Here is a 22,518-nt window from a genome sequence, read left to right on the forward strand (position 1 = left end):
GATATCCCTTCTGAAAAGGAAATAGGGGGAACCTTGGAAACCCAAGCGTTTTTGGTTGCTGCAAAGTTAGGAACATCCTGGTGAATTATTTTTACCTTCTGCAGCCAGAACTGTGGCCTGAACTGCAGATCAAAGAAGAGCAGCACTTTAGTTTATCTGGCATAAAAGTCTACGTTAGCCTAAATAGACAAGTGGGAAAAGATATTGAGGCCCAGACTCCACAGCAGCTGTGAGGTAGGTTGTTCAAATTGTTGGTAACTGTAATGTAGTTTTCTTTTTGCTGTAATTTCTTAAAGTGCTTGGAAGGAGATATTGCTACCATACTGGAGAGGACATTGCATCCCATGCCAGGGCTGTTGCCTGCTGTTTAGGGGGATGTTCAGAACAGTGCAGAGAGGGTTTGAGGGAAGTGGAATAGAAGCCTTTTGCAAGGAAGCCCGCTTATGTGAATTCAGGTCTGCTTCAGAAAATGTGTGCTGAAGATGGAAGCAGTTCGTTCTTCTTTGAATCTGTTCTGCATCACATGCTAACTTTATAACCATCGAACCAGGGAAATTTAACATGGCAGGTCACCATTTGTTGTGGGTTTGACCACATACCAGACAGTGCTGCCTTATGACATTGAGATATAACACTATGTTTAGAGAAAATGCTGCACTGTGACCTTGTATGGCGCTGTTGGGTTCTGTGCTGTCAGATCCAAAACTTGCTCGGCGCTTTGATGGAGGACTTGAAAGCTGATTCAGGATTCCTCATTCTCAATTCCTGGTGAATCTCACAAATCTACATCTTGCTAATCAAATCAAAATCTTGAATTCCTGCTTGAGCATTCTGGGCTTATCACTGTGCTTGCTCAGATCCAAGTAGGGAACTCACCTGCTGTGTCAGCCAGGAGTCAGAGTTTATCCAGGTAGAGCTCACCTGCAACAATCAGGAAGAGCAGTCAGGATACTTTTGATTATTCTTGCATCTTTCACCTGGAAGGCTTTTTGACCTGCAGATAGTAGCTTGATGCAGTTATGCTAATCACTCAGACCGTGCTCATCTTTTATCACAAACTGCTTATTTAACTGCAAGCCTAAATCCTCAGATACTAGGCTGATCCTCTTCAGAGCTGTTCAAGCATTTTCAGGTGAGTAGAAATCTCCACAGTAAACTTATGGCCCATAGCTTGACCGTTCTTTTGCTCATGTCTGTGATTTCATATTCAGACTATCCCCAAGGTGAATCTGTCTAAAGTCCTTATTTGCAAGAAATTCTGTTTCCTTCTTATGTGGCTGCTTTATTCCATTGTTTTTAAAAAATTATTGTGAAACTGTTGTTAATATCCAACCCAAATATTCTTGCTGTCAGTTATGCTATGCTAATTACATCGTGTTCTATCCCCATGCGGACTCAGAAAAAAAAATGACCATCTTTTTCATAGCCACTGCTGCGTTGCCTCCTGCAAAAGAATAACTATCTCCCATTCTTTCTTTTAGATGAAACACAGATGTCCAGTTCCATCATTCTTTTCCCTCCAGTGATGTGTTTGAACCTTCTTACCAGTCTTGATGGTGTCACTTATCCTTGCAATGAGGTGGCCAAAACTGGATGTCTTGGCTTAATTTCAGCATGTCCAGTACAAACAGGAAACGTATCTTTCATTTCTCACCTGTCAGTACATTCTGGGTTGGGATGTCTTCCTCCTCTCTCCCTCTTCTTCCTTTTTTTGAGACATCAATTTGTTGATCAACGTTCAGTTTGCATTTACTTAGAAGTTTGACTGTCTTTCTCTGAATATTGTCACTTACATCTCTTTGAATTTATTATTAATAGAGCCTTTTGTACATGTCGTTATTTTGTTCTATCTTGATGTTCCATCATTTTAGTCCAGTTTATTGGGATTGTTAACTTATATCTTCCAAAGTGGTTGCTGCATAACCCTAAGGGCTATCTATGCTAATTACTATGCTAATAAAAGTGGAGCTAATGTGGTCCCCTGTAGAACTCCATGTGAAATGTCCTGTCAGTTTGACAGCAGATTACCAGCAGTTTAAGAGGACTTTCTAGATAGCTTTACCTACTAATTGTGATGATTTTAAGCTACATTTGATTTTGTTTCATAAAATCACAGTATCCTAGATTTCCTTTATACACTTTGAAAACATTAGGTGGGCAAGGATTAAAAGTACTACTTTTTTACTTTACTTTTTGAAGTAAATCAGTTCTAATACTTTCCGCATAATCATTGCAGCAGTTACCCCATTAGACATAACATATAGATTGATTAGTTTGTTCCTAACCATTCTGTATAAGCCATATTAATCATCCTATTACCTTCCGGTTACTTCTAAACTGATTTTTTTAAAACTTTTTTCTTGCTTCGTTCTAGATAGCACAGTTAAATAAGTTCTGGGCTGTCTCTCTTTCCTCAATTGGAAAATTGACTGCAAGCCACCATTAATCTATTTTTGTGACTTTGGAAGCAAGGAAGGTATTGATGACTTATTTTTCCTTACTGCTTTTTATCTTTGATCCGTGTGATTTGTTTTGCAGTTCTGTTTGTTTGTTTTGTGTTTTTTTACTCACATGTTCTTTTTACTAACTCATATTAATGTATTATGATTTCTATATTTATGTTTATTTTGGGGGGTCGATTAAGATCAGAGACATTCCACTTGTATCAGTTTAATACTATGTAGTCTGTTCCATTAAGTGCCAGCTTTACATTGCTTCACATTGGACGTCGAAGAGATTCTGTGCCTGCCAATTTCCCCCCAACTTGCTAGCATCCCTTTTTTTGTAATCCAGTTTCATTGTCTAATCTTTGAGAACAAAACTTTTTCCTCCAAATTACTTTCTGGTTACAGTTTTCAGCCAGTTTGCTCCTATTGGGTAGGAAGAGATTTAAGATAGGTATTGACATTGTTCAACTCCTCCAACTTCTGAAAGAAAAAGCTATTCCTAAGGATGCAGCAGCTAGGCTGTTTCTGGCAATGCTGTCTTTCTGTTGGCTACCTAGCTGACTTTCTGTGACCATTAGAGGAGACTCTTTTTCTGTGTGCGATTTTCTAACTATACTGCATGCTTTTTTTCCCCTCCCCAACAAAACATAAAATCATAGAATGGTTGAGTTTGGAAGGGACCTTTAAGATCATCTAATTCCAGCCCCCCTCTGCTATAGGCAGAGTCACCTCTCACTAGACCAGGTTGCTCAGAGGCCCATACAGCCTGGCCTTGAACGTCTCCAGGGAGGGGGCATCCACATGGAATATTTCAGCTTCCCAATTAAATCAAAGCTCAGTCTGATTGGATGGTAGGAACTGCATTTACCAAAAGTATTTGACTGAATATTGCTGCTTTAATTCAGCCATGTTTGTGGTCACTTGTCATCTGCTGTCAGTGAATGAACCTGATGAATGTGGAGTTTCCATTTGCATAAAACCACAGGGCATGCTGTGCTTAATCTGAATGTCTTGGTCACCAGAGAGTGCAGAGCTTTTGGTATGTGAACAGAACTATTCACTGTTCTGTTGCGGAAAGGGCTTTGGACATCCACTCAGAGCAGACACAACAGCATATGACTTATGTGCCCAATTACACAGTGTATAACTAAATAGCAGTTCACAAATGCTCTGTAGTCTGAAAGCAGCTAGTTAAAATCTCCAGCAAAAGACGGTGCATGTTTAAAGCGACTGGGCTTCTTTAATGCTTTGTGAAAACGAAAAAAGGGCTGAATTTGCAGCTATCCCTAAGGAATTATCTGTAAGCATGAGCACTATCTGCAAATCATAATTTAATCAGTTTTTGTGGCTGCCCATGGTCACAAAGCTGTAATTGATTAAAAATGATCCTTTTCTTAACAAAATAAGGCTGGAGCCAAAAAAAAAATGGCATTCTAAGGTGATTCTAATGTGCCGTGCTCTGGCACTATGGCATGGAGCAATTCTGCAGAAAACCAAAGAATCTCACAGCAAAAGGTTTGGGAGCAGTCACAGAGGTCTTTTTTTTTTTTTTTTTAACTTTGGGGTGGTTTAGACTAAATTTGGACTCTTTTTCAATGTTTTCAATGTATTCGCATTACCTAGGGAGCTGAATAGGGAGAGGGCCTCCTGTGAAAGGCCATATGGCCCACTTCCAATTCTGATAAAGTCAACCTGCTTGGCCCCACCAACAGGAAATAGGATGCTGCCCCTTTAAGCGGACTGTAAGGAGTATGGAATTACGGCTAACTTGGTTTGGAGCCTTTGTGTAAGGCTTTCAGGAAGAGATAAACCATTAATCATGCACAATTACTCTGACCTTGCATGAACTAAAGCCTCTCTGAACACATAAGATTACCGTCTCTGGGGACCTTGAGATACTGACACGATCAGCCCAGTACTAGGGCACTGGAAACTGCTGCACAAAATGGCTGAAGGCTCGGCCTTTATCTCTTTTTCTTAAACTGGGCTGTCTTTCCACCCACAGTAGATATTTATCTTTCCGATATGCTTGTGGGGTAAACTAAGAAGGAATTTCCCTTAAGCCAGGACCTGAATTCATAGAATGTGGTTGGGAAATGATGGCAGTGCTTCAGAGCACAAATTACACTTGTTTTTTGGTCAAAATATTTTCTTCAGCTCACTGAGGTGGAGCTCTTCACACTTATTGGTTCAGTCTTCCTCTAGGGGACCTTCTTTCTCTCTGGATCAGTGGCAGAGATTGTGAGATGGTTTTGCTGTGTGATTAATTTTTGCTGCTTTCCTCATCCCATCCTCACCTGTTTTAATTAGGTTTAGATGGTGATTTTCACAGTCAGTTTACATCCCCTGCAGTAGCCTTGTTTAGCATTTCCCTCACTTCTGAAACTCCACAAGTAAACACGTGTCTCACGCTTAATGATATTCATCCCTCTGCCTCTCGTTCCCCCAGCCTCCTGCCACTAGCAGTGATATGTAAAGAAATAATGCTCATTAAGTAGTTATTGATTTCATTTGGTTATTTTTAAAAATGAAGATGAACAAAACATGCAGAGGAGCAGTTGCAGTAGCTCAGCTGACTGCGTCAGTAAAATGCAGTACCTTGTTTACATCCGATCGTTGATCATGCATTTGATCCTTACAGGTTCATTCACGCATAAAATTTATACCATTATAAATATTTTACTTAGGCATGTGATCTTTTTAAATTGTTACTTACTGAAGTTCAACATCTGTTTTGAACATAAGATTACATTGATTTAATTATCATTTTTCCCTTTTCATGAAGAAGTACTTATGTGTATATCTGCAAAGGAAGTTTGTACTGCTTTCACCTGCAGTAAGTTGCTGCAGTTTGTAAGTACTGCTGGCATGAGTAGTAGGAGATTTATGCGTAGAGAAGCTTTTCAGGGCCCTTTTTTTTTTGCCAACCATAGTTTAGAGATTAAATACCTTTTTAAAATACCTTCAAGTCTTCAGAAAACAGCAGTATCTTTTAATTTCTTGATTTTACACTTATCAGTGACTGTTTGGCTTCAGTTATAAAAGATCTCATTAGAAGACTACCAGATTTTTTTCTTAGGTGTTTTTATTCATTGATATTTTTCAAACCCTCTGTCAACAGCCAAGAAGCCATCTCCATTAAAAAGAAGGCTAAATTGAATTCTGCTATTTCAGCCTCTATTTTTCTGCCAAAACATTTGTGTTTGAATCCAGACCTTTCCCTGCATAGCTCAGTGGAATACTTCACTGAAATATTCACAGATTGTTGACCCTTCCTTAGCTCAACATATAACAAAAACTTCTGGAGCAAATTATAATGTTGAATAGACTTCATCATTATTTTAAGGTTCTGTGGATAAAATGCCACTGTTCTCTCCATTAAAGCAGCAAACTTCTTATTTTTCAAAGATGCAATTTTAAGAAAATGGAGATCACCCGCAATGTGTTAAAGGACTGGGCAATGAGATCCACACTAAAATATGTACCTGCTTCTGATCAGCACCTCTGTTGTCTATGTTGTACGCATGCAGATAGGTAAGTCCAAAAGCCATGAATATGCTCTTCATTGTAGTGCATGATGTGGGCAAAGTATACTGGGAATTTCTCTTCTCCATGAAAAGGTATTTAGAAAAAAAAACTAAGTGCCACAAGTGCAATGGTAAGGATCTTTATAGAAGTAAGTTCCCTAGCAGGGATATCAATCCTGTTGTGACCCTCCCACTACTGAAAGTAAGGGTTAATTTTTGGTAAGGAATATTTCTCTAGATTTTTTGCTGCAGGATTTTTTGCAGTGTTCCTTAGCTGTGTTCATAGTCGTTGTTAGTAACAGGCAAATGGGTTTGGTAACAGCTGATGTTATATTTTATATCAGAAGAGTATTAAGAGGCTCCTTTGTACCACTCACTGTACCTAGAGTATGAGAGCCTGTTTGGAGGGAGCTGTCCAGTACTAGCTTGAGAAGACAGATATTGTGCTTGCTTTTCCCTTTTTCTTTTATAATTTTCTAAAGTTCTCTTTCTGCTTCTCTTTTAAATATTCCACTAATGCATTTGAAAGATACTGCCCGTGGCTAGGGGGCTGTCGATTCTAAGGAATATTTTACAGGAAGAAAGCTCATTAGAAAGCAAATAACAAAAAAAAAAAAGACTCACCAAAACAAAGAGTGAAAAATTTAGTGAAATTTTGGTAAAGAGCAAAGGGATTAACACAAATAAAGGAGCCATCTAAAAAGAAAAATAACCATGTAGATGCTATCAGCCAACATTTAACAGTCTGTCAGGGAAAATTGGTTTTGCCTGTGTCCCCAAAGCAAGATGTTTCTAAACCACACACTTTCTTTATTCAGGACAGAGATGTTGTAAATATAAAAGCAAGATGTTAGCTGGTTGAGTAAGATGCTGTTGGAACAGACTGCCATAGGATGTGGTTGATTCCTCATCATGTGGAGTGTATGAAGGGAGAATTCATGTCTGTCTTAAACTACTGCATTTCAACCATGAGATATTGCTTTTAGTACTGACTTACTGTAGTGGGGAAGGATAATTCTTTCCCTAAAAGAGTGTTGAGAAGTCTGTTTTACAGTTCAGACCATATGACATTATTGGTACTTTCCCATGTTATATCTGCAAATCTGTGGAAGTATCTTCTTCTGAAGTGTGGTGCTGAGCCCCAGCCTTACTCTGCTTGTGGTGCTGTGTTGTCATAGCTGTTCATGGCACTCTGGGCAATGTTAAAGCAACGCCAGTTTTCAGAAATACATAGATTATCAACTCTGTTCCTCCTTCAGGAGAGGAGCTGCAGACTGAGTAAGAATTAGGTGCGATAGGGGAAAAGGCAGGAGCTTGCTGGTAGGAGGAGAGGAATATGCTGAAGCATGAACTTCATTACATATGTTGTAAGGGGCAAGATCAAACAAAGGTATATTCTCTCTCATGTAAACCAGCGTGAGTCAGGAGTGAATTAACTGAAGTCAGTGTCTGAACTGCATGAAGGCAGAGCTTGAAGTGACCAGCATCCGGCCTGTGTTCTTCTTTGCTTTTAGTCTTGTTGCAGTACTCTGTAGCAAAAATGTGGAAAGATCCTGCTGTAAGAGGTTGTAAAATGGAGCTGTTTACCAGCTGTAGGGAAAATGACAACCTACTACTTCCTGGTTGTAGTCCAGATGTTTATGTATCTACATTGCAATGCTGTCAGCATGGCTTGTGTAGTTTTGCTGAGACATATGTTAGCGTGGTGGCTGTATTGCCAGAACCATAATAAGCTCCACGTGGGTCTGTAAGCTTATCTTCTCAAAAAAAGTGTTGCAGACTCTGCTTCACCCTGCTGCTGTACTGCTAAACGTACTGACGCTTATCAACTTGAAATTAGCCACGTGTATTTAAGCTATTTATCCTTTGAACTGGAATTGTGGGTATTTTCTTTAGTTTTAGATTTCTTTTAAATCATACAGATCCATCAGGTACAGAATGCATTCTGATTTTGCCATTCTCTATTTGAAATCTGAAATACTTTGTTGGTTAGAGAGCTACAAAACAGGAAAGAGATGCTCAGGCAGTATGGATCTATTTAGCTTCTCTGCTGCTGACAGTCCGTGTAATTCACGTAAACCAGCAGAATACTTGACTGAAGGACTGTACCATACCAATAGGAAGTAGAGAACTGTAGGGGTTAAAGGAGAGAGCATCGTTTTTATAATTAGGACAGATCAGAAGTGGAGCAAAATGTTCTTGCAGCTGAATCAGCTGCCCTCTAACCAGCCTGGAGTCTGGAGCTGGGGCCTGATGGACACTTGTACAGAATGCAATTTAATCTGTAATGGCTGAGGAGGACTCCTCGAAGTCTGCGGCAAATGGCAATTATTGTCCCTTTTTGTCACATCCCCCCCCAACCAAAACAAGGAGGAGGGGAATTAATGAAAATAACAACAGGGAAGCATCCTAACTGGCATGCCCTACCTCCCTCCTCTCCATGTTAAAATTCTCTGCAGTGTAGTGAGTGAAATGAGCTGCCCCATATAATAAAGTCTCTCAAACACTGATGTGAAACAAGAATTCCTCCCCCACACGCATGCGTATGCAGCCCTTTTCCCTAATGAGCCCGGAGACGCCAGCTTGGGGGCTGCAGCCAGTGTTAAATTAGCAGAGAAGGCCATCCAAAGTGGGCTGACTCCAGCATAAACTGCCTTAAGTGTCTGTTTATTAAATCACACCACCGCTTAGAGTCTGCCCTGCTGCCACATCAGAGCTGTCTGCATACAGACAAATCCTGGGCAGTCCCAGGGGCACTTGGTCCAACTGGATACTGGCAGTAATAACATGCTGGAGAGAGAGCAATCTGCCACCAACGGGCTTCTTATTAGACTCCATCATGTATTATTCTTCAAGAGCAGGAAGATGACTGTTTGCGCTTGTAATAGCAGGGAACACAGACATCTTGAAACTTTAAAGTCTTCTTCCTCTCTCTGTTTTACAGAATGTAAGCCATGGCAGGCATTTCATAGCTAGCTGACCTTCAAACTGCTTTGGAGCAGTGGCTTTTCTGTATCAGTTCTTATTGAGAAGTATGACCTTCAGCTCTCCTTTTGGGGTGCATTGTGAGCAGGTTGTTAATACTTAGTGATTTTCAGAGTTTACTGGTGTCAGTCTGTCTAAGGCTCTGGAAATAAGAAGCCCGCTGTTCAAACTTTTAACCTATAGTGTTAAAGAAGTAAGTCAGAATTCTTCCGTGCATTTGTACAGCTTGAGGTATGATGAGGGTTTGATTCTGACTGGTATCTCTGCATATGCCTGCAAAACGGTACTGGTGATCTAGACATACTACATGCTCTGCTGTCAAGAAAGACAGGAGATACGCACCCAAGCTGCAAATCCTGTCCTGTCAGTCAGGAGACATCACTTTTTTTTGTTCTGGTAGTTGTGAGAAAATTGTTATCCAAGAGCCGCGCTATATTCTTTTCTTTCTTAAGGGCTATTTCTTCAATATGGTTGGAACTAAGGCTGCTGTTTTGTGACTTCTGACTGCTTATCTTACCACTTGGACTGTCAAGCTCTCCACACTTTCAAGATAAGATGTATTTTCTGCATAAATATTTAACAAATCCCTAGAAAGGGATCTTGGGAAGAAATGGTTAGGCCACTCATCCCATTAGGAAGTCTAGGATAAAGCTTTGGAAAAGTCTTTGGAAAAGTCAAAGTCTGTTCTCGTGAACTGAAGGATTTATTGAACAGCTCGCAAATCTACCACACTTCCATTTAGCACAGATTCTTCTCTAGAATATTGTTTTTAAGCTTCAAACACCTTTCATCCACATGTTGTCAGATCAGATGGATGAAATTTAGATATACAGCATGAATTTCTGCTTTGGTCTATTTTGACAAATTTGTGGGTACTTCCAAACACGAATCTTCTGCTCAACCTTTTTTATGTCTTCCACTGAGGGGATTTTTGCTGCGCGTAGGCTTCTAGAGTCTCTGCTGCAGTCCAGATGGCTATGTTCTGTGACAGCAGGTTAGGAATCATGGTCAAGCCTTTTTTCTGAGGTGGCCCACTGACATAGTAGAAGAGCAGCAGTTGTTAAGCTAATTTGTATGCGGAAGAAGCTATGCAAAGTTTAATCTGAAGTGCTTGGTTTAGCTGGCAGAAAGGGAGAGGTAGACTGTTTTCCATTTCCCTTTAAAATGTCAAACACTAATAGTCTCTTCCGATCGTCCTGAGATTGCCAAATAATTGACTCCTGCCTACAAAAAAAAACCTCCCTGATCAACAAAGCAGGAAGCTGATGACAGCAACTGCCTGAACGTGTCCAAATTAGTCAACCCCTTGCAACCCCAGTGGGGTCAGCAGTGGCAGCCCAGAGGTCGTGGGGCAGCAGGAGATGGAGGCTGAAGATTGCCCTGCTTCCTCTGCCCTCTCATGCCTCCAGGACATAGCAGGGAGATGGGGGGATTCACAGCTGGAGCAGCCAGCACCTGAACTGCATGTCCAACAGAGATCTGTTTATTCAGAAGGTCTGCTATATGTTAGCCAGGAGACAGGGTGAGGGTAGGAAAAGAGGAAGTGCCTGTCTTTGTGAGTGGCATCACAGCAGTGGTGTTCCGTGTGGGGCTGACCCAGTGTCATACAGCTCCTAGCGTGTTTTCTCTTTGCATTCTCCAGGGTTTTCTTGGTTTGCTGTATAGAACTGACTGACTTGGAACAAATGGGTGTTTGTCCTGTTGCCGGAATCTTTTTTCTTGAGCAACTGTGACTGTGAAAATGAGTGTTTGACTCTTACCCTGGTATGGCCAAGTATGTCTTATGGACATAGAGCATTTAGCAGTACACGTTCTCAGAGAAAAGATGGAGAAGTATGCCCACAAAGCCATTCATTAGTTGAGTGCTTCTTCAGTAACACCCAATTAGGCACATTGGATTGAGTGATTTTATAAAGCAGTGGATGTAAAGCAGCAAGGAAGCTCTGGCCCCGTTTCCCTTTGTCTTGTCTTTGAGAGGACTGCAGGTGTACCTCTGCCTTCTTGAAGGCTACTCAGGCTTATAAGGGTTGTGGCATTTTCATAAGATTATTTTGAGACTCAGGGAAGGGAGAGAAGGGGAAAGAGAAGCATTGTCTCAGAGCTCCCAAGCAATAGCACTTACAGGTAGGATGAGAAAGTTTAAAGACCGGGCTCTTTATCAGCTAGCCTGTCTTCTCATCTGTGTTTCCTTGTGCAGAGCAACTGGGGAGAGGGAGCCTGTCCTTGACAGCCCTGCGAGTGTGCTGCTGTGGGTCAGGACCTCTGCCCACAGAAGCAGCACTGCCTGTAGGCCTCCCATGTCTCCTTGCGGAAACCTGGGCTGGATGCTCTGTCACGCTCTGACAAAGGTCACTTTTACATCCCATCTTCTAAAAGGTCACAGCATGACCTCAGGTGCAGGAGAAGAGGAGGAGGGGGAAGAAGGCTTCACTCTCTCTCTCTTTCTTTAGATTTGTTATTACCATTGAAGAAAATATACCTTGCCTTTGCTCCTGTGCTGCCCTCTTTCTCTCTACTACAGTTGTGCCTTCTCTTCCTAAATGCCATTGTATAGACCTTCCCCCTGTAGGCTGAACAAGCTGGTTACTGGATTTCTCTTCCTTCTCCATTTTGTTCTGTCTGCATAGCTGCAGCTATTCTAATGATATGCTTCCAGCCTTACTGTGCCCTCCAAGTGTAAAACTGCATGAGCACAATTCTGCGCCACGATTTTTGTAAGACGCCATAAAGGCAGCATTGCCCTCTGTGGGCTAGGAGGGAGGAAAGTTGCAAGCCTTCTCTGGCTCATTCTGGTATATTGTGGTTAGTCCTGAAGAGACAAGTACTTTCTCCTGTCTATCAATGTTTAAACATGTCAATGAGAGATGGAGTTGAGAGGTAAAAGCCAAACCCTCAGGTGGCACAGACTGTGCTGCACAGCTGCTTCCCAAACTAGGATCTACTGAAGCAGCTAGAAGAAAGTCATATTTCTTTTTAACAAAAGAGGGCTCAGTGGTTAATGAGGCACTTAAACTGATATCCTACATACCTCCAATTCAGGATAGTGTCTTTAGATGCTGCAGCAGCAATAGAGCTATTTTCTGCATTTCAGATACTGATGGAAGGGAAAATTATAGGAGGTTTCTCTATATCTGTTAATTTTAGTAGCGTTTTTTCTTAATCATAGAATCATAGTATTGCTCAGGCTGGAAAAGACCTTTGAGATCATCAAGTCCAACCGCAACCTAACCATACTGCTCTAACTCTTAACAACCCACCCTTAAATCATGTCCCTGAGCACTACATCCAAATGGTTTTTAAACACATTCAGGGATGGTGACTCCACCACCTCCCTGGGAAGCCTGTTCCAGTGCTTAACAACCCTTTCTGTAAAGAAGTTTGTCCTGATATCCAGCCTAAACCTCCCCTGGCACAACTTGAGGCCATTTCACCTTGTCCTGTCACCAGTGAGAAGAGACCAACCCTGCTCTCGCTGCAATCACCTTTCAGGTATTTGAAGAGAGCAATGAGGTCTCCCCTCAGCCTCCTCTTCCCCAGACTAAACAGTCCCAGTTCCTTCAGTCTCTCCTTGTAGGGCATATTCTCCAAGCCCTTCCCAAGTCTTGTTGCCCTTCTTTGGAGCTGCTCCAGCACCTCAATGTCCTTTCTGTACTGAGGCGCCCAAAACTGAACCCAGTACTTGAGGTGAGGCCTCACCAGTGCCAAGTATTGGGCAGGATGACTTCCCTAGTCCTGCTCACCACCCCACTCCTGATCCAAGCCAGGATGCCATTGGCCTTCCTGGCCACCTGGGCACACTGCTGGCTCATATTCAGCTGATGTCCATCAGCACACCAAGTTCCCTTTCTGTCAGGCAGCTTTTCAGCCACTCCTCCCCAAGCCTGTAGTGTTGCCTGGGGTTCTTGTGACCGAAGTGCAGGACTTGACATTTGGCCCTATTGAAACTCATACGGTTTATCTTGGCCCATCTATCCAGTCTATCTAATGTTCAACTGTGCTAGCAAAGAGGAGGGTGCTGAACATGGGATATGGCAGTGACTTGTTAGAGATGCTAGTCCTTCACACAAAGAACTGGGGGATTCAGTTTTTAGAGACACTGTAGTCTTGGTACAAGCTATTTTACTTGCAGTGTTTGTTCTTCACAAAGAATTACCTTAACGTGTGTAAGTGAGAGAAAGAGAGATAAACATGGAAAATACACTTTTCAGAGAGCTCATTGAGACTTTTGGGTAGGAAAAAGCCTGCACCTGTATAGTCTAAAAAATAGTTGATCAAGCTTGCACTTCTATATTAGAATGAATTAAAGTAACTTAGGTATCTGTATGGGCTCTTACTGTTCACATATGAGTTAGATCTCAAGATATTTTAAAGCATCACTCTCTGAATAAACTTAAGTGCGTGCTGTTGTCCCTACTGTGCAGATCAGTAATTAACTGAAGACCATCATGCTTTAACTATGTGAGCACCTTGAAAAATTCCCACTTGATTCTTGAGATCTCAAAGGAAATCTATGCAAGCTACTCACTAGGCCAGTCTGTCTGATCCTGAAACATTAACCAACCAGACTGATAGAATTCTTGTAAATTGACCAGGCCACAAAATGTGGATAAGTAGTAATTTGCATAAGGTCAAAAACTAGGTCATGATTTAGCTAGGAATACCAACGAGTTGGGCTACCTGTTGAGGAAAAAAAAGAAAAAAATAGCCATGATGAAAAATACCCAAGGGTAGTTATCTGGGTTACCAGTCGGAAGGGAGACTGTTCCACTAATTGGGTTGTAAAAGGTCTTTTCTATTCCATTTTAATTCTTATAATATGCCCCTCACCAAGATATGAGGGTGTCTGTCTAAGGATGTCTTTCTTTTCATTCTTTTCAGCTGTGTTTATTTTCCTCTCTCCCCTTACCCATTCTTTGCAAGTTCATGAAGAGCATTCAGACCCCATGAGGGGGTCTCTACAGATCCCCTAAGAAGATTAAGCTCTCTGAATATTTCATGCCCTGATTGACAGCTCTTGAGGACCTCTTGTAAGCCTGGCGCCCGTATTCTTGTTTTAAAAAAAAAAAAAAAGAAAAGAGCGAGTGAGAGAGAGAGACAAGAAAATCACATGCACGGGGGAAAAAATTGATCCTATGGGCCCGACCTCTGTGGATTGAAGGCACTAGACAGTGGCACTTCCTCCTGGACATCTCCCCCTCCCTCTCCCTGCCCATCAGTCTCTACCGTGAAACAAAAGGAAGGTAATGGGATTTGAAGAGGCAAGGAGTAGTCAGCCGTCGTGGTTGCTGCCCCCTCCCCTGGAGCTCCAGCCCTTAGGCTCATGGCCCCTCAAGAGCTATTGTAAGTCTCCATCCCTGACTCTCATTCTGCGCTGGCGTTCTTCCTTTTCTAACAAGCTGACCTAGCTGAGCCGATGGCCCCTCATTAGAGGCTGAACTGAAGACTGAGCTCTGTGCTCTCCTGCAGCCGTTTCACCCCATTAAGGGTTGCCCCCTGGTTGACAGCGGGAAAGGGAGCCAACGACCTGTAAATTCTCATCAGACTGCTTTAGATTCTTCCTTCCCCCTTAATCATCCTGTAATAGGCGGCTGAGAAGTTTCTTTTTTTTTTTTTTTTTTTAGAAAGTCAGGGCCAAGGAGATCTCCTCACATGCTGGTTTAGGAGGTATTTCTTTACGGAACAGGAGGAAGAAGAAATGCAGAACCAGCTCCTCACCCTTCTTGCAGCTGGAGTGCTATGAGGTACACTGCTGCACTTGCCATAGGTACCAATGTTAAAGATAGCTAGGTCCTGTCGGCCTCTTAGTCGATACTAAAGGAGTAAGTGCATTACGTGGAGTCTGTTCTTGGAGTCCTGCTCAGGTGGCACTTAGCCTGGGTACTGTTAAGCTTACCTGAGAACTGAGAATCTTGCTAGTAGTAATGATACAGAAACACTCCCTTTGAAAGGCCCTGAGCCTTCCACTTGCTCTTTATTGACATCAGAGGCTCACTTGGGATTTTCAGGATCATGCTTTTTCTGGCTAACCCATTTCTGGGGATTGTTTGAGGTACAGGTGTAAATTTCTTGAGTGGCTTAACCAAACCTGGAGTTGTAGGCTTTTGTTTCAGCTCACTTTCAGATTGAAGAGGGACAATTTTAGGACTATGCTGCTAGGGCGAGCATGTCTCAGTTCTGCTAGTGGAAGGACGTGTATTCAGAGGGAGTGGAGATGGAGCTTACTCCTTCTCAGAATGAAAACACTGGATACAGTTATGGTTTTCATTGCCTTTAAGGCTTTATATTGGACAGACTAAGTAGGGAAGTAGTGAGGATAGGAGAGAGCTTTATCAGTGCGGAACACTGTTTCCCACTAGTGCTAGATAAGAGAGAGCATCTTTTCATGGCTTCACTGACTGAGTGCTTCTTCCCTTCTTTGGGCTCTAGAGTGATTGTGGCTATTTAGTCTCTTACTCTCAATGAAAAGTTTATTGAAAGTGGTGTTTATAGGATGTTTTAGAGCACAAAGACGTAGAGGGAGGGATGTATGTGCTGCTCTGAAGCAGGTGTCTCCTGGCTGTTAACGTGGAGGGAACCATTAATCTGTGAGAATACTGTATGTGCCTTGGGTTCCTGGTTACTGCTCGGGAATTAAGAGACTCTTTCAACTTTTGTGGTACTCTCCTTTTTTCCTTACTCAAGAATCCAGAGCCGCTGGATTCAAATTAAGTCTCCTCCATCTGACTGAATTTGCTGCTGAACTTACCTTCTCAATGTGATTGATCCAAAGTGTAACACATCTATGTTCAACTCAAGAAGCCTTTCTATGTAGATTCACTATTTCTGTGTGGTTGTGTTTGGACACCCCTGTAAGTCTTGGGACCATTTCAATAGAGTGAACTATTCAAGTTACGTGTAGAATATTCTACGTAAAAGGCTTAGGCAGTTTTTTCAAGCCAGTCGAGCCAGTGTGTTATCCAATAACATCACCTTTTTAAAGTCAGTTATTACTTTTAACAACGGATTGATGTCCCATTTGCTTGTGATTGCAATTTTGGTGGAATGCCAGTGCCATTCCTCAATAGTGCTTATCCTGCCAATGTTCTGTGGACAGGGCATGCAGCTCTACAGCACAGCTAATGCTGGAGCTTGTAATTTTTCTTTGGGGGAGAAGAGGAAAGCATCTGGATGTTTATAGCTATCATGGAAAATATTTGTATACAAACAGAATCGAAGAAGCATTAGCTTTTGCTCATCACCAGTCTCACAACACTGGTGTAAGTTTTATGAAGCTGCACAATACTATGGCCCTCGGCCTTATCTCCTTTGTTCCTACTGGCCTGCCAGATGAAGTTCAGGGCTCCTGTGCCCTGTCTCTCTTATGTGCCTGGGAGTGCTGTGTAGAAAGCAAACTGTTCAAGAAGTGTTAGAGGCTTGGGAGGAATTTACTTCTCTCCTACTGAAATGAGATGATGGGACACTGACTGGATTTTCATCTCAACTCTAACCACTGGTATGAAGTGGAAAAAGCTCAACAGACTTCTTCATAAACTTACCAGATTCAGGGAGAATGAATTGAACTTTTTTTCTGCGTTTAGAAACAGGAAGAATTGTATCTATGTTGGTTTGGTGTTGGTTTTGTTTAGGTTTTTTTATACACTCTCTACAACGTCCAGTGGATTTTTCTTTCCAGGAGTAATTTCTATACCTTATTATATGTTAACTGTGGTGAAAAATACAACTGAATGAGAATATCACGCTTTTTCTGGTCTGTTAACACTTAGGAAAATATAAAGACACCCCTCATCTTTGATTCGTAGACACCTGATATAGGTGAAAAAGCTCTTCAGAGCAATCCATATCTCTTCACAAAACACATAATTCAAGTTGGAAGGGACTTCTGGAAGCCATCTGATCTGTGCCCTGCTCTAAGCAGAGGGGAATAGCAGATCAGGATGCTGCTGTCCGTTCACAGTCCTCTGCAACAACAAACTGGCTCCTTCCTGTAAGGGCTGTGAAGAGTCAGATGCTGCAGTGCTGCCAGCCCTCACTGCTGGAATGGCCTTGCCATGGGAGCTGTGCCACAGGGAGACTGTCTGTCCTCTGACTTAGAGTAGAAGTGGACTGGCTTTGCTGTGGGTGTCTCAAAACTGCAAATTCGTTTCCAAGTGGAAAAGTATGCATTGCTATGGTGGTGTGCACGTTAACAAGTGGCTATCACAGTAACAGTAGGATAAGAAAAGGAAGATTTTTCATTAGGAATAAGAGAGCAGGGATTGAAAATTTAGAATCCCTGTTGAAATAGTTATATGTGTTCAAAACCAGAGTGGAATTTAAAGTTGTTTTTTCAGGGTTCTGAAACTTCTGGATCATTTTTTCCATTTTAATTTGTGGTTGGGAATAGAACCAGGCAGTCTAGGATACCTCACAATTTCTTCTAGTATTTGGAACTGTGAGCAGAAGTAAAAAATGTACTAGAAATCACAGAAGATAATAATTTCCTCAAAGGTTTGGAGCTCGGTTTTGCAGGGAGAGGAGGTTTGCTTCAGTTTCCAGTTAGACAACAGACATCTGAGAGTGTACTTGGGTCAAGCACAGGGCTGGGTTTGCAAAGAGGTCTTTTACAAGTAAGGCCCTGTAAGTGCAAGACTTCAATACCTTGAAGAATTTCCCTTCCTCGGATTGCAGTTGGTGCTTCATGGAATCCAAGGCATCAGGGTACATCACTACCTTTTCTTTCTCTCGTATAAGAGAAAAGAGATTTTCACTGAATGTGATCAGTATGCCTTGAGAATGTCCCTTCACCTTTGAGCTTTTCTACATGAGAAGGGATTGTCTTTAAGTTTGCAAAAGCTGTATTTTGCCTTGAATTAGCTGGCTAAAATTTAGAGTTGAAATCCTTGAAATATTTTCATTTAAATGGGGTGAGATTCTTTTTAAAATGGTTTTGTTGATAGCAAGAGCTATAACTTGAACATATCTTAATGTGCTGTCAACTGGAGATGTCTGAAAGCCTGTGGGGAGGAAAGAGTTAAGGATCCTGCTCTGTGAGCCATCCACAGCAGGGAATGACCCAATTTAAAAGGGTTAACAGTATTTGGTTTTTCAGAACTATTTGTTATATCAAGTTAGTGCAGTAGAGGTCACACAGGTCACTGTGCCTCCTCCTTCTCTTGCCATTCCCAGCCCCCACTCGGTTCCTTGTTCCTTCTCTAATCTGATGACCTCAGACACAGCTCTTTCCTTATGATGTTCTTGACAGCATCTTCAGACAGTATGCAGCTCGACGCCAGTTGTCTTTCCCTTTCTCTCCTGTCCCACAGGAGAAAACCTTGGATGCTAAAAGGCACTTTGTGCAGCAGGGGAAAGCCTCAGTAATTTGTTCTGTGGCTTCTGGACAAGGGCAACTCAGAAAACTGTTTTCCTTGCAAGTGCACACCAAGCATGACAGTCCTTTCTTCCCGTGTGTTTTTGTTTCTTTCTGTGTGTTGGGTTGTTTGTTCCAGTTACGTGTGTGTGATTAAAACACTCTGTAAATCCTGCTTGACCAGCTGCACCTTCTGCTCTCTTTCTTCATGATGTTGCTATGCGTTGTCTTGCAGAAGATCTGAACAAATGCTTTTTTGGAAGTTAACATTTGCAAATAGTAATAGAGCTTTTTGGCTGCAGTATGCACATGGGTTTAGCAACCAAATGAGGTCAGACTTACTGTTGTCAATGTGAGAGTTTACCACAGCAAATGTTGTTTAGAAGGTTCTCATTCTCATCCCTCCCCTCTGACCTTCTTCTCCCATCGAAGCTTCTCTTAGATGTTGTCAGTGTATTTTTATGACCTACTTTCAAAGGCACTGAAGCTCACAGATCTCCTGAAGGTGATGGAAAACTTTGTGTTTGGTGTCTTCTGAAAATTAGGTTAGGATTAGCTAGTAATGGTTACTATCAGATGTATGGTCAGCAGGGAATAGATTACAGAATACCTGATAGAAATCAGAGAAGGTCTGATTTCCCAAATTCTTTGTTTACTGTTTCTCACTCTACTGCGTATCTGCCTCTGCCTTCATTTGACATCCAGTTGGCCAACTTTTTTAAGAATGTTTCCAACTTCTCATTTTATTCAGTTGCCCATGATGCAGCCAGAGCTGGGCAAGTTACACGTGTGCTGGAGGGTAATGTCAGTAAGGTATAATGGGCCATTCTTATTCCTTTGGTTTGACCTGGTCTCTGAGGAGCGTGCTTTGCTTTTGTGGAACATCCTTGTCCTTAATCTCCTGAGGGCAGTGAATGACCATGATCTGCTGCTGGTAATGCTAGAGCTGTTTCTTGCAGCCTTCCTGGGGCTGGACCTCTCTGTTTTTCACAGAGCTGAGGGATCAGAGAGAAAAAATGCCTGTGTGTATTTGCTTGAATTGAAAAGCAAACTTCAACTCAAGCATGCCTGTGTGGCTTGCACTTGCTTTCTGGTCATGTTCAAGTGTGCAGAGGTGCTAGTAGCATGAATACTAATTAAAAAGCAAAGTTTAAGGCTGCGTCTTCTGTTAGAACTTTTTAATGTTAACCCCAAGGAAATCCAGAATTTTAGTTCAGCTGATGCAAAGTGGTATATCTGGAGTGCAGAACCTTATTTTCAAAATGTCTTGTAACAGGCAAAAAAGAAGTTGAATTAATACATTTCATTGCCATTTTTTTTCAGTTCACAACTTGCCTATTTGTTAAGTTACAAAATCACATTTCCCAGCAGCATAACCACCTAGCACAGGGTAGAAATCAAAATGATTATATTCAGCTGTACGCTTTGCTGGGGAAGATGGAAAAAAATGGCAGTGTTTGAATACAGGGTGTGTGCTAAGCTGTTTATTCAGCTCCAACATTTAGAATAAGGCTGGGATACACTACTGTGACAAGTGCCTGACAGAAAATGTGATACCATGGAATACTGGTTTTCCCAAAAGTTTGTGAGGGTGTAATAAGTACAGTGTGCAAGGCTGCTGTTCAGATACCATGTTCAGGAAATTCTGAGTTCTGTTCTCAGTTCTGACATGAACTCTGTGTCCTTGAGCTTGTTAGCTGTCATTTCTGCCTCACTTTCCCTATGAATGAATTGGAGATTGTACTATGGACAGAGTACACATAGTGTATACTCATACATTTCACAGAGATAGTGTTTCTTCTTTCTATACTATAGCAATTTATGAATGTTTGGTGACCAACCAAAATGTAAAAGAGTTTGAAGTAATGGATTTTGGTTTTAGTGGACTTCTTCAGCTGAGGCTTTCAGAAGGTACCTGTGGCCTAAAGACTTCCAAAGGGAATTCATGCACATGTACAGTAGGATTATATGTCCTTAAACATAGTGGAAGAAAATGAGTTTATCTTTTCTAATGCAAGCTGGGAAATTGCTAATAGTGTAGGTACTGAATCCACTATCTTCATGGTTTAGATCTGCAGTGGTTTCAAATCTTTGCTCTAGGGCTTGCCAGGATGCTTCAGGGTTCTAGAGAGTCATGTCATTGCTGTGCCATTTATTGTGCAGTTCTCACTCCATCTCCCTGTTGGCCTCAGATGTTCAAGTTTCAGGAAGCTCTTTCTCTCTGGTGGAGAAAGGGGCCATCGGAAGGAATGAAGGTTTCAGAGGTGGTTGCTTTGTTTTTGTTGTTGTTTTGGTTTGTGTTGCTATTGGTTTCTTTCTTTTTCTTCTTCTGTCAAGGAGAAAGCAAGATGCTTACTGTTCTGTCATTACAGCACTCTTCTTAACCATCAAGTCATCTAGCTCAGATGATGGTCACTTAAGGAAACGTCAAATAATGGAGAGATGTATATACAGTTGCTGCAGCAGGGAGGAAAGCAACAAAACAGGAATGGAAATTGGCAGGAGGAGGTCTGAAAGGCCACAAGTTTCCAGCTCAGAAAGACGGTGGGAGAGGAAGTCGGTGAGTGCAAAAGGATTCCCTCTCTCCCCACCTCTCAGCCCCCACCCTCTGTCCTTCCTCCACACCCCTCCCAGGGAGATGGGAGAAGAAACTTGGCAAGCCATCTTGTCGCCAATCAATCTGTGGTGTAACAATTAGCACTTAAGCAGCACTCAAGCTAAACACAGGCTCAGAAAACACTTAAAAAGAAAAAAAAAAAAGGGGGGGGGGAAAAAATAACACAACCCACCAACACAACAAGAGGGGAAAGCTGGAACAGATCAATGCCGCGCTGAGCAGCAGGCACCTAATACCACATTATTGACGAGGACGATAGCGCTTTAAGTGTGCGCTCTCCACGCTGAGCAATTAGCCAGCAGGACCTCTGCAGCGAAGGCAGCTCCACCGCAAGAACGCACCCTCCCCTGCTGCCCACCGCTTCCCCCAAGAGGTGTTTGATGACAGCTTCATTTGTTAGCGTGATTCCAAGAGCTGGTGGCGCCGGCATCATTCCATTACGGAAGGGAGCGCGAGGGGAGGTTGGGCAGCAGGTCTTCTCCCCCCCCCCCCCCCTCCTTGGCCACTGGTAACAGAATACAGTAGACACGGAGTCTGTCTGTGCGCTGGCTAAATTGATTGTAATGGGTTTCTTAACGTGGTGAAAGAGCCGACTGTTTTCTCGCCTCGAAGAAAGGCCGGAGGAAGGAGGAAGTGACTCCAGCGGCTGCAGCACAGTGGATGAAAGTAAACTTTTGTTTAGTAAAGAGCAGCCGACTGCAGACTGTCTCTGGCCTTTCAGCTAGCGCTCAGCAACACTATTTTTTAGAAGAAAGGGGAGAGGGTCGAAAACAAACTCTGTCAGCTTCCTGCCTCGGCTCTTGCTCTCATAATAACCCCGCTGTCTGGCTCTGCTTCCCAGAAGCACACTGGAAACCTCCTAATGGTATGAAGCCGGCTTTCAGAAGGTGCCTGTGGCCTGAAGGCTTTCAAAGGGAATTCATGCCCATGCAGTGTAGGAGCATATGTCCTTTTAAATGCTTGGCTCGGCTGGGGCTTACCTAAAAAAACATGTGCCTGGCTCCTGTAACAAGACAAGCCAGGGTCAAACCTAGAGAGGATGTGGCCTTTTGAGGAGTATCCAAACAGCGTCTGTTACTGATAAACTGGTGTTTATCTGGAAGCCCAAGAGCCATCCTGAGACCTCCCACGTGGAGGTACTTCTCCCAGGTTAGAGTATGTCAGTGCAGTTAAATAAATCAATGAGACAGTCACACTGGTTTGTGGTGGCAAACACAGCAGGTGCTGTTGGTTACACACATTGCTTTCCCCAGTTGTGCTGAAGCCTGTCCTGCTTATCTTTACCACGGCTGTTATCCATGCTAGCTGGGATCTGCCTAAATAGAATAGCATTGGGAGCTCCCTAGAGTATCCTGACTGCTTTCTGTCCTGGGAATATCATGGTGTCATATCTGAGCAGTCTTCTTCAACAAGTAAAATAGATGATACGCAGATGCTCGAGTTTTTCTGGGAGGTGACATACATTGTAACAGCTCTGTGCAAAAACCTGCCCTGTCCAGGTGCTGGAGTTGCGGAGACTAGCCTTTCCCATTGCTCTTCACTGTGGATGTGCTTTGATTGTCTTCTCTTTGTCCATGGAGTGAGTCTCTTAGGGGT

At 42.5% G+C, this 22,518-nt stretch overlaps 1 long non-coding RNA gene across 3 annotated transcripts in view; it reads left to right on the plus strand.

Moving 5' to 3' along the window:
• Positions 1-21,389, plus strand: part of LOC110406618 — a 45,857-nt gene extending 24,468 nt beyond the window's left edge. Inside the window, exons 5-7 of one of the 3 annotated variants that reach the window (XR_002443526.1) lie at positions 19-234; positions 5,856-5,981; positions 20,678-21,389. This is a non-coding gene — a long non-coding RNA (uncharacterized LOC110406618). Of the gene's footprint in view, positions 1-18; positions 235-1,481; positions 2,104-5,855; positions 5,982-20,677 lie in introns of those variants that run through there. The other 2 variants (XR_002443529.1, XR_002443528.1) reach the window with 2 other exon arrangements.

This window comes from Numida meleagris, chromosome 14 (genome assembly GCF_002078875.1).
Source record: "Numida meleagris isolate 19003 breed g44 Domestic line chromosome 14, NumMel1.0, whole genome shotgun sequence".
Taxonomy (NCBI): Eukaryota; Metazoa; Chordata; class Aves; order Galliformes; family Numididae; genus Numida; species Numida meleagris.